Below are 13,505 nucleotides of genomic sequence, written 5' to 3'. Positions count from 1 at the left end.
TAAAGTGGCTCTGAGGCGAGGTGGCTTTTGTGGGGCGTGGGACAATGGCGAGCTCTGTTCCAGGTGGATTTCCACCTTTTAAGTGAGGACACCAGATCCTGGTTTTTGGGCCTCTGTGTTTGAGGACAAACTTTCTCTGGGAGCCTGTTTGAACATGAGCGCAGGACGAAACACAACACAGGCTCAGGGAGCAACATCCAAACCACCGCCCAGCTCCTCCGCTCTGGGTCTGGGTCTAAAGCGGATTAGGACTCTGGGTTTGTCACCGTGAAGAGGACCCACAGAAAACCCGAGCCTTTCAAAAACAAACGGGACTGTCTGCAGGACGCTGAGACCAGCCCGTGAAACCACAAGGTCAGGGATTAGGGACCCCTGAAACCACCTGTGAGCCTCTGGACCTGTTTTCACTCTGGGTGATAAGAGCCGACCACAAAACACGCCAAGGCCATGTGAGCACGCCGAGACCTCAGACCACATCCCCCTTATCACAGCCTGACACAGAGCTGCAGCATGAAGACTGGATCCCTGAGGTCCCCGTGAACACCAGCCCAGTCCTCAGACACCTCTGAGTCTAATCCTTTACAATAACACACACACACACACACACACACACACACACACACAGCTGCACACCCATCACTCTGCAGCTTAAACCACCAGACACCGGATCCTGCAGACCCACAGAGTCCTCCTCACAGCAGGTGTTTGTGCTTTTACAGGTGAGGGGGTCCAGCAGAGACCCTCAGAGAACCTGCAGGACCAGAGGACCAGAGGATGGGTGTGAGAGTGTGTGTCAGAAAGGAGGCCAGGACCCAGGCTGACCCCCCCACCCTGATCCAGGAGATGTTCTGTTCCCACCTGCTCCTGGAAACCACTCGGACCTGAGGTCACTTCCTGCCCTCTCTGTGCTCCCAGAGACAAGAGGAGGAGGAGGAGGAGGAGGAGGAGGAGGAGGAGGAGGAGGAGGAGGAGGAGGAGGGGGAGGAGGAGCTCGGTGGAGAAATATCCAGGAAAGCTGCTGCCAAAGATTTCAGAGAGGCAGGTTTAAGATGATGCTCTGTGACTGCTCACACACACACACACACACACACACACACACACCACACACACACACACACACACACACACACACACACACACACACACACACACACACACACACACACACACACACACACACACGGAGGCCTCTGGAGGGCAGCGGTGTGTGTGGAGCTAATCAGCTTTATTTGTGCCACTAAAACCAATCTGTGGGGATCAGACGTGCCAGCTGTCTGCGCTACGGGACGATTACTACGCGCCTCCTCTCTGCTCCTCAGCACATGCCTCCTCAGACGATCGGCCTGGGCTCCTGCTGCAGGAGGTGTGTGTGAACCCCTCACACACTCCCAGGTGAGCCGGTCATCAGATCCGTCTCCGCAAAGAGCCACTCTGATGAGGCCCCGCCTCCTCCCGCCTCCTCCCCGCTCCTCTAATCTGTTGGTGGATTAAACGATTCATTAGCTGATTAGCTTAAATCGATTAACAGCGCAAATGAAAACAAAAGGAGCTGAGAAGGAGGAAACAGGAGGAGGTGGAGAAACACAAACAACCTGTGTACGGCCTAACCCACATCCTGCTCCATCAGAGTCCGCTCCAGACCGAGAGGAGGAGGAGGAGGAGGAGAGGAGGAGGTCTTCATCTTCAGCTGACCGTCTGAGGAGGAGGAGTCGTCTTTCTGTTCACCTCCTCAGGATGCTCCTCAGCTCCTCTCCTCCTCTGAACCTGATGACTCTCCTCAGCGACGTGTTGGCGGGTTCAGACAGAGTTCAACACACGCTCGCCACATGTTTGAGCGCGCTCAGTCTCATCAGACGCCTCATCAGACGCTCTCAGAGCCAGGAGGTGGAGAGGAGGTGGAGAGGAGGTGGAGAGGAGGTGGACAGGAGGTGATGAGAGGGTCTTATGTTTCCAAACGCGGAGCTGAGCCTGCATCAGATCCAAGATCTGAGTCCAGGAGCAGAGAACAGGGTCTGGACCCTGGATCAGGACTCTGTGAAAATCAGGTTGATGTTTGTGTTGGTGGACTCAGAAAACTGTTTGATCCACGACCAGGAGGAGAGGAAGAAGGAGAGGAAGAAGGCGAGGAGACAAAGAAAGGAGAGGAAGAAGGAGAGAAAGAAGGAAAGAAAGGAGAGGAAGGAGAGGAAGAAGGAGAGGAAGGAGGAAAGGAAGAAGGAAAGGAAGAAGGAGAGAAAGAAGGAAAGGTATTTTTAACGCAAGGAGGATCTGACCCACAGCTGAAGATCTGGATCAGAACAGGACCCGATGATCCAGGACCTCAGAGTGATTCTGAGACACAAGGAGACGTCAGGAGCCGAGACCCTGACCCTGAGAGTCTGATCCGCCTGAGTCCTCCAGCACCAACGAAGAAGAAGAAGAAGAAGCGTGACGCGGCTGGATGCCAACACGAGTGTGACGCAGTGAAAAAATCAGAGGTTGGGAAACGAGAGAGCACGCTGACTCAGCACGCCACAGAAACAGGAAGTCAACACAGAGTTACTCCATTCACAAAATCACACACACACGAGCCTCTTCCTCCTTTCTGATCTCCCTCTTTACTCCTTTCTCTTCCTCCTCCTCTTCCTCACCCCCCCCCCTCCTCCTCTGTACCAGATGGACCACACTGCCCCCCCCCCCCCCCCCCCCCCCCCCGTATTGTCTCAGTGGACTCTTTAGAGATAAGCCTCGAGGATTTCTACGCACGCCAACCTCGTGAACTTGACCTCTGGACAAATTCATCAAAGGAAAAGCCTCACACACACACACACACACACACACACACACACACACACACACACACACACACACACACACACACACACACACACACACACACACACACACAGAGCTTGTTGTTGTCCTTTAATTACTCTGTTAATGAAGCTTTAGGATTCACACTCTGAGAAACAGAGAGAAGGAAAGGAGGAAAGGAGAAGAGGAAAGGAGGAGTAGGATGGAGAATAGAGGAAAGGAAGCTGCAGTAGTTGTTTTGTCTGCGGGGCGCTCTGATTGGCAGAGAGCCGTGTGGGCCGTGGCGCCCTGGACTCTGCCTTCCAGGCTTAGTGAGTGTAAATCTGAAGGAATCTCATTAGGGTCTGAGAAAGTCCGGACTCTGACTGTGCAGCCAGGACCTGAAACTCTGCTTCCTGACCCAGGACGCAGCACAAACGGCGCTTAGCAGCTCACACCCCGGGAAACGTGGCGTGAAGAGGAGGGAAATCTGCGGCCAGGGACCGTGAGGGACTCGAGACGTGGGCTCACAGCGGGACGCTCTGTCAGACCGTCAGAGACAGACCCCGGTTTGGGCCAAAACCCTGAGCCAGCACTTCTGAGAAAGTTTAATCCAGAGAAACGTCAGACCCGCTCTGAGGATCAGGTCCTGATCAGTCTGCAGACGCTGAAGCGTCAGGACCAGGATCAGTTCCAGGAAAAGAGGAAGACAGAGCTCTGACGTCTGAGTGACTCTGAGAGCTCAGAGCCTGAAAACCCCGCCTCAGACTCCTCACACAGAGTCCTGCCTCAGTCCTGGTTCAGTCCTGGTTCAGGCGGCTGAAGAGGACCAAAGAGGAACCAAAGAGGAAGGACGTGGTTTCAGTTTGGTGGCGTCAGTGAGAGCTGAGGGGAAATGTCCAGAGTGAGGAAAGACGCAGCTCTCTGCAGACTCACGTCCTGACCTCTGTCAGCGCCGTCGTTAAACTGATCCATGAGGTGAGTCCTGGTACAGACCGGACCTTCACCAGGCCAAACCGGGCCAATCACAGGTGGGGCCCCGGCACGCCGCTCTCAGCCGTCCCCGAGCTTTAAGAGGTGCCGGCTGACGGCTGGACAGCAGGAATGCTGCTGCAGCTGCTCCACGCTCGAGAGGGGAGCAGGTCCTCTCAAGTCCACCTAACCCACAACAAGGCTCCAGGTCCTTCATCTAATCCCTCTCTTAGACCCTGACGCCCAGACCTCAGACCTGAACCCTTTGTGCTTCAGTCCCAGCCCTGCTCCGGCCTCCCCGCCCCACTTCAAGTCCTCGAGCTGGCTCTGAGGCGCTGGGCGATGTTGATGTGATGGAGAGGGGAGCTGTGTGAGACGAGTGGCCTCCTCTGAGCGCGCTCAGAAAGCAGACGACCTTTGACCTGGTCAGAAAGTCCTCACTGGAGAGCAGGAGGAGGAGCAGCACGTCACAGTTTTTCTGTGGAGGTTAGAAACGCTGAGTTTCCTCAGAAACAGGAAGCACTCTCCTCACAGCAGGGTGTGTTTTTATTCCTGCTCAGAGCTGATCCACCGTCGTCTCTCAGACTCTGAGCCTCAGTTTCCTCTGATCTGGTTTTCTCTGAGTCCAGGGGGCCACAGAAACCCTCCATCAACGTTTAGTCCTGCAGCTCCTGAGCGTGGTGGCCGTGTTCACAGAGTCAGTTTATAAAACCACAGCCAGAGGAGACGAGTGTGTCTGCACCACCTCATCACTCCACACACACACACACACACACACACACACACACACACACACACACACACACACACACACACACACACACACACTGACACACACTCTCCCAGGCCCTGACAGTCCTCCTGGGAGGCCCCGGGAGGAGCCCCAGTCCCACAGAGACTGACTCCTGCAGACTGAGGGGGTCAGAGAGGGTCACGGTAAAATAAGCAGAAAGAGGGGTTCCCATTAAAACCACCATAAAAACCAAGAGGGGCGCACAGAGACTCAGAGACCGGCTCAGAGTCCGGCACAGAGACCAGCTCAGGGACCAGAGTCTCCTCAGAGTCTGAGCGAGGGACGTATGGACCACATGTTCCTGTGGACGCAGATCCACAGACAGAGCAGTGGGAGGTCGACGGGATAAACGCTCCAAATGTTAATCCACCATACAGCATCACACACACACACACACACACACACACACACACACACACACACACACACACACACTGAGCCGAGTCAGCCTTATCTAACACACACAAACACACACATTCATTCCCTCACACACACACACACCTTGGATGCTCTTATCTGATGCTCACACACACACACACACACCTGAACTGAGCGCGCTCAGAGAGGTGGGGGTGGGGTCAGGGTCAGGGGTCAGGCCCAGGTCCAGAGATCAGGAGCGATAACCCGGCCCCTGGTTCAGGGTCTCAGGTTTCTCTCAGACCTGTTTGGACGCCCCCCTTCAGCCTTGGACGTGGACTTGAATGTGGTCCAGGAGGATGGGTCTGAAACCTGAGACCTGGGTATCTCTGAGAGGATCCTGAACCTGCAGACGTTGTGTGTGTGTGTGGGGGGGGTGTTTATGGGACGTGTCTACGGCGACCTTTGACCTCTCTGGCTCTGAGGAGGTTTTTGGGGGGGGGGCAGACCCCCTTACAGACCAGATCAGACTGAGCCCTCAGGAGGGCAGAGGTCTGGATGAAGCTGGATGATGAACCCTCATACGTGGTCCTGGTCTGACTCCTGGTCTCTGCAGGTCCAGCTGGGATGCGCTCTGATTGGTCGGCTGTGATAAAGGTCCAGGTGTGGGTCTGCAGGACCCTGAACCTGAGGGAGTCTGAGTCCAGACCGAGATACGAGCAGATGTTTCTGATTCTCCAGCTGGTGTTTACGCTCGGGGTCAGGATGACATCGCCTCCTGGGGGCGTGTCCGTGGTCAGACGCTCGCTCTGCTGCAAAGCTCGATCCAGATCCAGGACTGGGTCCAGCAAACACAGAGTCTGCAGGTGTGTGTGTGTGTGTGTGTGTGTGTGTGTGTGTGTTGTGATAGAAAACACACTCTGCGCTGAAGGAGCCTCTTTCATGCGTGCAGCGCTCAGATCAGATGTCACAGAGCTCAGTCTGAGCCGGAGCTGAGCGAGCAGCGATAAGGTCAAACAGCAGCTTATCACGCTCTGAAAAACGCCGCCGCGGTGACCTTTACACCCCGCAGGGCGCTCCCAGCCTCACCTCTTCCTCCGCTCCAGTGACGCAGCGAGGCGAGCTGCCGGCCAGACGTCGATGACATGTCAGAGCGGCGTGTTGCAGGCGCTGCGGAGCGCGGCCTGTCATCAGAGGCATCAGTCTGACAGAGGAGCGCCACCGCCGCCACCGCCACTGAAGTTCAAAGACAGCCCGTGTGATTGTGATTCATCACCGGCGCGGCGTGGGAACAGAAGGAAAGATGAGGGGAGAGGAAAAACAAAGGAAACCTCCTGACCTTTCCCTCCACACACACACACACACACACACACACACACACACACACACACACACTCCTACACTCTCCACCAGCTACACACTCATTCACAAACACCTACATCACCAGCAGGGCTGTGGAGCGGTGTGAGCGCCCCCTACAGGCAGAGTGAAGACAGGGTCAGGCTGGTTTTGGAGCCTCCCTGTCCTCAGGTCTCTGTTCAGTCTGGATCCACATCATCCTGATCCTTAGACGGCCTTTAGACCTGGGTCAGGAGTCTGGTCTGCACGCACATGTCCCGCCACGGATGACGGCGTGGAGACCGTAAACCTGGTCTCTGTGTGTTTATAACAGTTTCCTCAGTGTGTGTGTGTGTGTGTGTGTGTGTGTGTGTGTGTGTGTGTGAGGGGGGGCCTTTCTGAATAATGTCCCTCCATACCTGTGCTTTGTTTCCCTCCATACAGCAGATAATCCAGGTAGACTCACCTGAGGCTGAGACCAGGTTTTTAAAGTCCCAATCCTCCCACTTAAATATGATTAGTGTCAGTCAGCCTGACACACACACACACACACACACACACACACACACACACACACACACGCACACACACACACACACACACACACACACACACTCCTTCCCACGCCCCTCCTCCAGTGACAGTAAACACAAAGACCTGAAGCATCATTGATCTCACGGCGGCCGATCGGCGTCTGACGGAACAAAAAGCTGAAACTGAAGCACGGCGGGTGGAGGGGCGGGGCCAGGCAGAGCGCCACAGGTGAGTCAGCAGGTACGGGCTCAGTGTCCCGCCTCAGGGCGCCGAGGACAGGATGGATGGCTGCAGAGGAATACGTCATCCACCTGTGACCTTTAGAGGAAGGGGGCGGGGCCTGCAGCCCACTGCTCCACCTTCTCCACCCGCTGCGGGGTCACAGGGAGATTTCCTTACACGCTGACCTTTGACCTCTCTGCTATTCGTCGTCTCACACACACACACACACACACACACACACGCTCAGTGATGGATGAGGCGTGGTCATGTGATACGCTCCCCGGGGTGACGCCTTCCCTCCACCTGCTGAACAAAGCGTGTGTGAGGAGGAGAGATGCTCCTCCTGCTGCACCTCCTGCTGCACCTCCTCGTCGGTTCACACTGACAGACCAGCATCATGAGGCCAGAGACCACATCAGGTCTGAGGAGTCCTCGGGTCAGTGTCTGTGGTTCCTGTTCTGGGCCCACGGCTCCGTCCTGCCCTCTAGTGGTCAGACCTGCAGGTGGACTCCTCTGACTCTGACCTCCTGAAGGTTCGTCTCCTCTGCTGAGTCTGCGAGCGTCACACTGAATTACCTGGGCGGCGCTCTGCACCGTGACCAAAGCTTGGGTCAACCTCAGTCCGCCTCGGCCCAAATCCTCCACCTGTGGAGGAGCTGGATCAGGGTCTGGGTTTGTTCAGGTGAACGTGCTTAGTGGACTCAGAGCTGTTTGCTTTCTCTGCACGCTGACGGGGCGGCCCTGTGATCCTGGTCTGCAGGATCTGCTGAGGCCTCAGAGCTGGATGCGTCTCCTACCTGATGCAGAGACCTGGACTCAGTCTGAAGTCCAGCAGACCCTGACCCGTGCACCGTACTGGGCGTGCAGCGTCAGAGGTCAGACCAGGCGGGCTGGAAGTCTCCGTCCCTCCTGTGTGGGCTGAATGAGGCCCGGACTCCCGGGGTCTGTAAATCCACAGGCGGGTTTAGCTTGGGGGGCCCCTGAGCATCCCAGACCCCCCCCCCCACCTCGAGTCACAAAGGCTGAGAGGAAGCCGCCCCGCTGCTGCACATCGAGCGTTTCCCAACGCCGCAGCACAATGAGACCTGCTCTAATCCCCCCCATTCAGCCCGGTCCGGCCCAGTGACGGCCCACCATGCGGGGCGGCGGCACAATGGCGCTAATAGTGTGTCAGAGCGTTCGTCTGTCAGGGCGCCGAGTCCGGCTCCTGACAAGATGGCGTCTGATTGAAGGGTTAGCGAGGGCGGCGGCGAGCTCCGTGCACGGATCTAATTAACGCACAAAGCAGCAATTACTGCTCGTCAGGACGTGACAGAGACACACTCCACGGGCAGGAAACACACAGGTACACACACACACACACACACACACACACACACACACACAGGGGGAGGTGGAGTCAGGTCTGAGTGACGACTCAATCCAAACTGGAGCCTGGACCCAGCAGAGTCTGACCTCTGACCCCGAGGGCTGAGGGAGACAGGGACCTGGACCAGGAGTCCTGAGGACCTGAGGGACCTGGAGGGTCTGACTGAAGCTGGGTTGATCCAGAGAAGCTTCCAGAAGAGTCCGATGAGAACCAGACCCTGAGCGGCGGCTCCTGGGAGAGCAGGGGCCGGTGGGACTGGTCAGATGTGACGGGACCTCCGTGAGGGGACCCACTCTGAGCTTGACACTCATCTCCTCTCAGATCACTTGACTGTGACTTTCCCTCGGCTCGGCTCAGCTTGGAGCCGCGGCTCCTCCACCACGCTGCTGACATGCATTGTTGGCGTGTCACCGGGTTCTGGAGAGGGCCACGTGCGTCCAGCGGACCGAGACAAGTGCCCCCATACATGATGTCAGACATGAGAACGGACGCCCCCGTCTGCGGGCTTACACTGGGACTTATCTGAGACGGGCTCAGGGCGCTTTGTGCCGTGACCACGACTCTGTGCTCAACAGGAAAGGCTCTCACACACAACGGCGTGCAGGATGAGCGGCGTGCAGGATGAGCGGCGTGCAGGATGAGCGGCGTGCAGGATGAGCGGCGTGCAGGATGAACGCTCCCAGGGCCTCAGGGACACTTGAGCAAGAAAAATACTGAATGACTGCTCTGTGATCTCTAACACCAGATAGAGCGGATTACACACACACACACACACACACACACACACACACACACTCACACACACTCCTCTGGTTTCAAACAGCATGTGAGGCTCACACAGATGGGAGCAGAGATGTTGAATTTCTGCGTGTGATGCAGACGATGAAGATGATGGAGATGATGATGCTCTGTGTGGTGGTTTCCTGCCGTCTCAGCCTGCAGCACACCGCTCAGGGCTCCGGTGAAGCAGGAAAAGGCCTCAGGACGCGGCGGGATGACGAAGAGCCTCAGGGGTCACAGTTTGAGAGCTCTGCGACCCGTCCGGCTGTAACTCGGGGCTCAGACGGCACCGAGCTCCCGAATGAAGAAGGATGTGTGTGCTGAAGAACAGACGTGCTGGTGTGAAAGAATCTGTGTCATCAGTTAGTCAGACAGCGAGACGGGCAGAGACGCAGGGGAGTCTGTGTCCTCCTCATTGTCCCCGCGCACAGAGGCTGATGGGTCCCTAAAAGACTGACAGATCTGTGTTGGCCCTCAGCCAGCAGACAAACACACTCACACACACCAACACACACATTTACATAGGAGCGGCACCCTACACAGCATGGGAACTTTCGGGGCTGCTGGTTTGGATGAATGGCTGACGGAGGCGGAGGGCAGATTGTGCGACTATTAGTGTCAAACACAGGATTCAAAATCATGTCCCCCGCCAGCTAATGGAGAAAGAAACGCTGCCATCACTTATTCTGAGCGAGGAGGAGGAGAGAGGAGGAGGAGGAGAGAAGAGCTGCAGCTCATGTAAACAGGCCTTTCACACACACATCACACACACATCACACACACATCACACACACATCATGAAATATTGGAGAAAGATGGAAGCGGGCCGTATGATCCAGGGATAAATCCTCCTCTCAGACACCCCCTGAAACCAGAGCGGCTCTCACAGGCTGAGGGAGGAAGTCTGGACCTGTCAGACCGGCTCACAGAGCCTCAGCTGATTGGTCCTCAGACCTCAAGGTCCAGACTCGTGCTGTGGAAACAGACGGACTGCTCCTTTATCTCTGACTCGCTCTGAGGGTCTGAACAAAGCGTCCTGCTGTTACCTGAGCCACTTCCTGTTTTCTGATGGCGTCACCCTCCCACGCACAGAGCAGGCTGGGTAATCATCTGCTCGCCATATTAAGGTCAATACGGCCGCCGCTCTGTCACAGCAAACACAGAGCAAACACAGACCGGCTCAGGTCGAAACCAGAGCCCGGGGTCGGGGGGGTTAAGTGAGAGGTGGCGGCGGGGGTCTGCTCCTCCACTCAGCGTATCTGATTTAATACGCATCAGAGCGCGAGGGAGGCGCCAAATAAAGGCAGCGGATATTAAAGGTCAGAGGTCGTCCAACATGTGTTTTCTGAGACTGGAGCAGTTTCAGCTGAAGACCCACATGTGGACTGGGTCTGAGGGATGAGGAGCCTTCAGACGGCGCTCACAGGGACAGGAGGTCAGGTGACCCCTCATCACTTCCTGCTCAGCAACAACAACAACAACAACAAAACAAAAGAAGAGGAAGAAGAAGAAGAAGAAACAGATGCATTGTGGGAGCTGTAGGATCAACACCCAGACTGTGAGACCTCCTGAAACCCAGATCAGCCTGATTCCCCTCAGCAGGGACAGAAACCAACACGCCGTCTGTGGAAGTCATCAGGACCAGGATCAGGACCAGGATCAGGATCAGGATCAGATGGCACCATGAGGGAAAAGATTTCTCACGCAACAGTTTTTACAGATACTGGATCTGATTGGAGCTGGGATTGTTTCCATGTGTCAGCGCCGCCAGTGATAGCATCATTTAACAGTTATGATTTCACTTCCCTGTTTTATTTTCATTTCATTTCACTCGTCTGTCTGCGGCGGCTCTCTGCGGCGCGCTGCGGCGCTGTGCGACCTGCTGCAGCTGGACGCCGCGCTGATCCAGACGGTGATCAGGCTGCAGGTGGTCACACGCTTCTTCCAAGAGAGGAAAGAAAAAAACGCTTCAGAGACGGAGCATCATCCAGACTGACGCTCTCTGACCGCACACTTCATCCCCCCTCCAGACCGGATCAGTCAGATCCAGGTTCCCTGAGACCATCACAGAATGAGGTCTGACCTCACCCAGGTTCAAACTCACACAGGAGGAACCAGCTGACCTGAGGTCAGACTGTGACCTTTCCCACTCAGCTCCACAGAGACAGCAGGTTGTGTTGTAGTGACAGCGTCTGTCCACTGGAGGGCGGTGTTTCCCCAGAGAGTCAGCTCAGTGCATGTTTTTCATCAGGAAGTTAAACAAAGATTAATTCACTAAAGTTCAGCCTCAGAGACTCAGGAACACAGGTCAGCAGAGAGGTTTCAAACCCACAACTCCAGAGAGGTCAGAGGTCAGAGGAGGAGAGCGTAACTTCAGATTAAATTAATTTACAGATTAAAGCTCCTGATCCACAGTTTAACTACATGTAGTTCAGCCTAACGGCCAGCAGGTGTCAGGGTGTGACTACAAATCATTCTGTCTTATCACACACTCCTCATCACACACTCCTCATCACACACTCCATCACACACACTCCACTACATCCTCAAAGTCTCGTCAAAGACTCAGAGTTCAGTTTAATCTCATTTTAATCTCACAGATTAAAACATAATCCAGAAGAAAATCAGTTTAAAATCAGTTAATGATTGTTCTGTTCTTCAGATTTTTTATTTTATTCCTTAAACGCTGCTGTCCGTCTCTAAACCAGCAGAAAAAATCATTTATTTATATTAATTTAAAGTTTTAGGATAAAATACGTTTTTTGATTTTGTTTGTTTTTTTCTTAAATCACTTTGAGGAGGAGGGAAAAGGTGGAGGATTTTTTTAGCAAGAAGGAAAATTGATAAACACCTCTGAATAAATCTGATTAAAGTATTTTCTGTATCGTTTCAGATTCAAACAGATAAAATAAATAAATCATCAGAGGATTTTATTCAGTGTGAAACAGAGAAACAGAAAAAACGCTCAGGTCAGAAATCCCCCCCCCCCCCGCTCGGGCAGAGAGAGACAGAGGGAGGGAGTTAAGGAGTAAAGGAGTGAAGGAGTGAAGGAGAGGAGGAGGTGTGTGCGCAGCGCGCGTCGGGAGCAGCGCGTCAGGAGTTTTGCGCTCCGCAGCATCCCGGAGCAAAGTTCCGCTGGATCCTCCTCAAACTCTGAATCCTGCGCGTCTCAAACTTTGCAGCAGTCGCGACGATCCGTGATGTGTTCACGGACTGAGCTCTGAACTTTCCCCGCTCCCTCCGAGGACTAACTCCGGGCTCGGTGCGCGCTCCTCTTCATGGGATTTCATGTTCCGGCGGAGTTCTGCGGCGCGGCCGGCTGCTCTCTTTCCTTCTTTCCTTCTTTCCTTCTCCCCTCTTTCCTTCATCCCTTCTCCCCTTTTTCCTTTTTCCTTTATCCTTTTTCACCGCTGAGAGGAAAAGTTTGACTTAGAGAAGAGGCAGAGGAGTGTGGACGGACCTGATCCCGGGACTGAGGGTGAGTGTTTGTGCCATGTGGTCTCAGCGGGTCTGGGGGACTTAGACTAGACTCAGTGTGGATCCTCTGTTAACTTCTTTACCCAGTCTGTGATTCAGAGGGTCCTAACTTTAAGATTTCAGCTGATCCTGGATCAGAGCTGAGGATTTACAGAAAGGTTAAAAAAACAAAGAAGAGTTTATTTTAATGTCATGATAATAAAGTTATTAAAGATTATTTAAAGATTATTAAATGATCACACTGAGGCTTCAGGAATTTACAGTTTAATCTTTAAAATACTGACACTGATGTAAAGGTTTTTAAAAACAGAAAAACACTTTTAAATTTAATTATCCTTTAATTATTCTTTAAATATTTTTTTTATTTTTATGTTTTTATAAAGAAAGTCTGAATTTTTCCGTCTCAGTTTAAAGAAAAAACATGAATAAAAAATCAGCTCACGGCGTCTTCACGATAAATCAGAGGACGGTTAGAAGGCCTCAGACTGAGACTCAGTTTCTGGATCTTTCTGTGATAAAACAGGAGAACTGAAGAGCCTCCTTCCTCTGCCTCCTCCTCTGCCTCCTTCCTCAGCTCCTCCTCGGGCCTCAGTGGATTTTAACCCTGAATGGCGGCTTGCGTTCATTTGCATCAGAAAACGGGTTTCAGAGCGTCAGCCTTTGTGCGGGTGAGGAGCTGCAGCCGTCAGGGAGCAGGAGGGGATAAAGGGTCCTGCACGTTATTCAGGGTGACACGGGGGCTTCCCAAACCTGTGACGGGGACCTCACTTTCATCCTGCTCCCAGCGCCTTCCCTCGCTGTCAGATTCACGCCGCCCCCGGCTCCGCTGGTCCCAGATCTGATCCCAGAGTTTAACGACTGCAAAACGCCGGCGAGCGCAGCCCAGCGCCA

Source organism: Halichoeres trimaculatus, unplaced genomic scaffold (assembly GCF_033239565.1).
Source record: "Halichoeres trimaculatus isolate MK-OKI-2021-1 unplaced genomic scaffold, fHalTri1.1 fHalTri1_scaffold_24, whole genome shotgun sequence".
NCBI classification, from domain to species: Eukaryota; Metazoa; Chordata; class Actinopteri; order Labriformes; family Labridae; genus Halichoeres; species Halichoeres trimaculatus.
Note: the sequence above shows the minus strand (reverse complement) of the source record.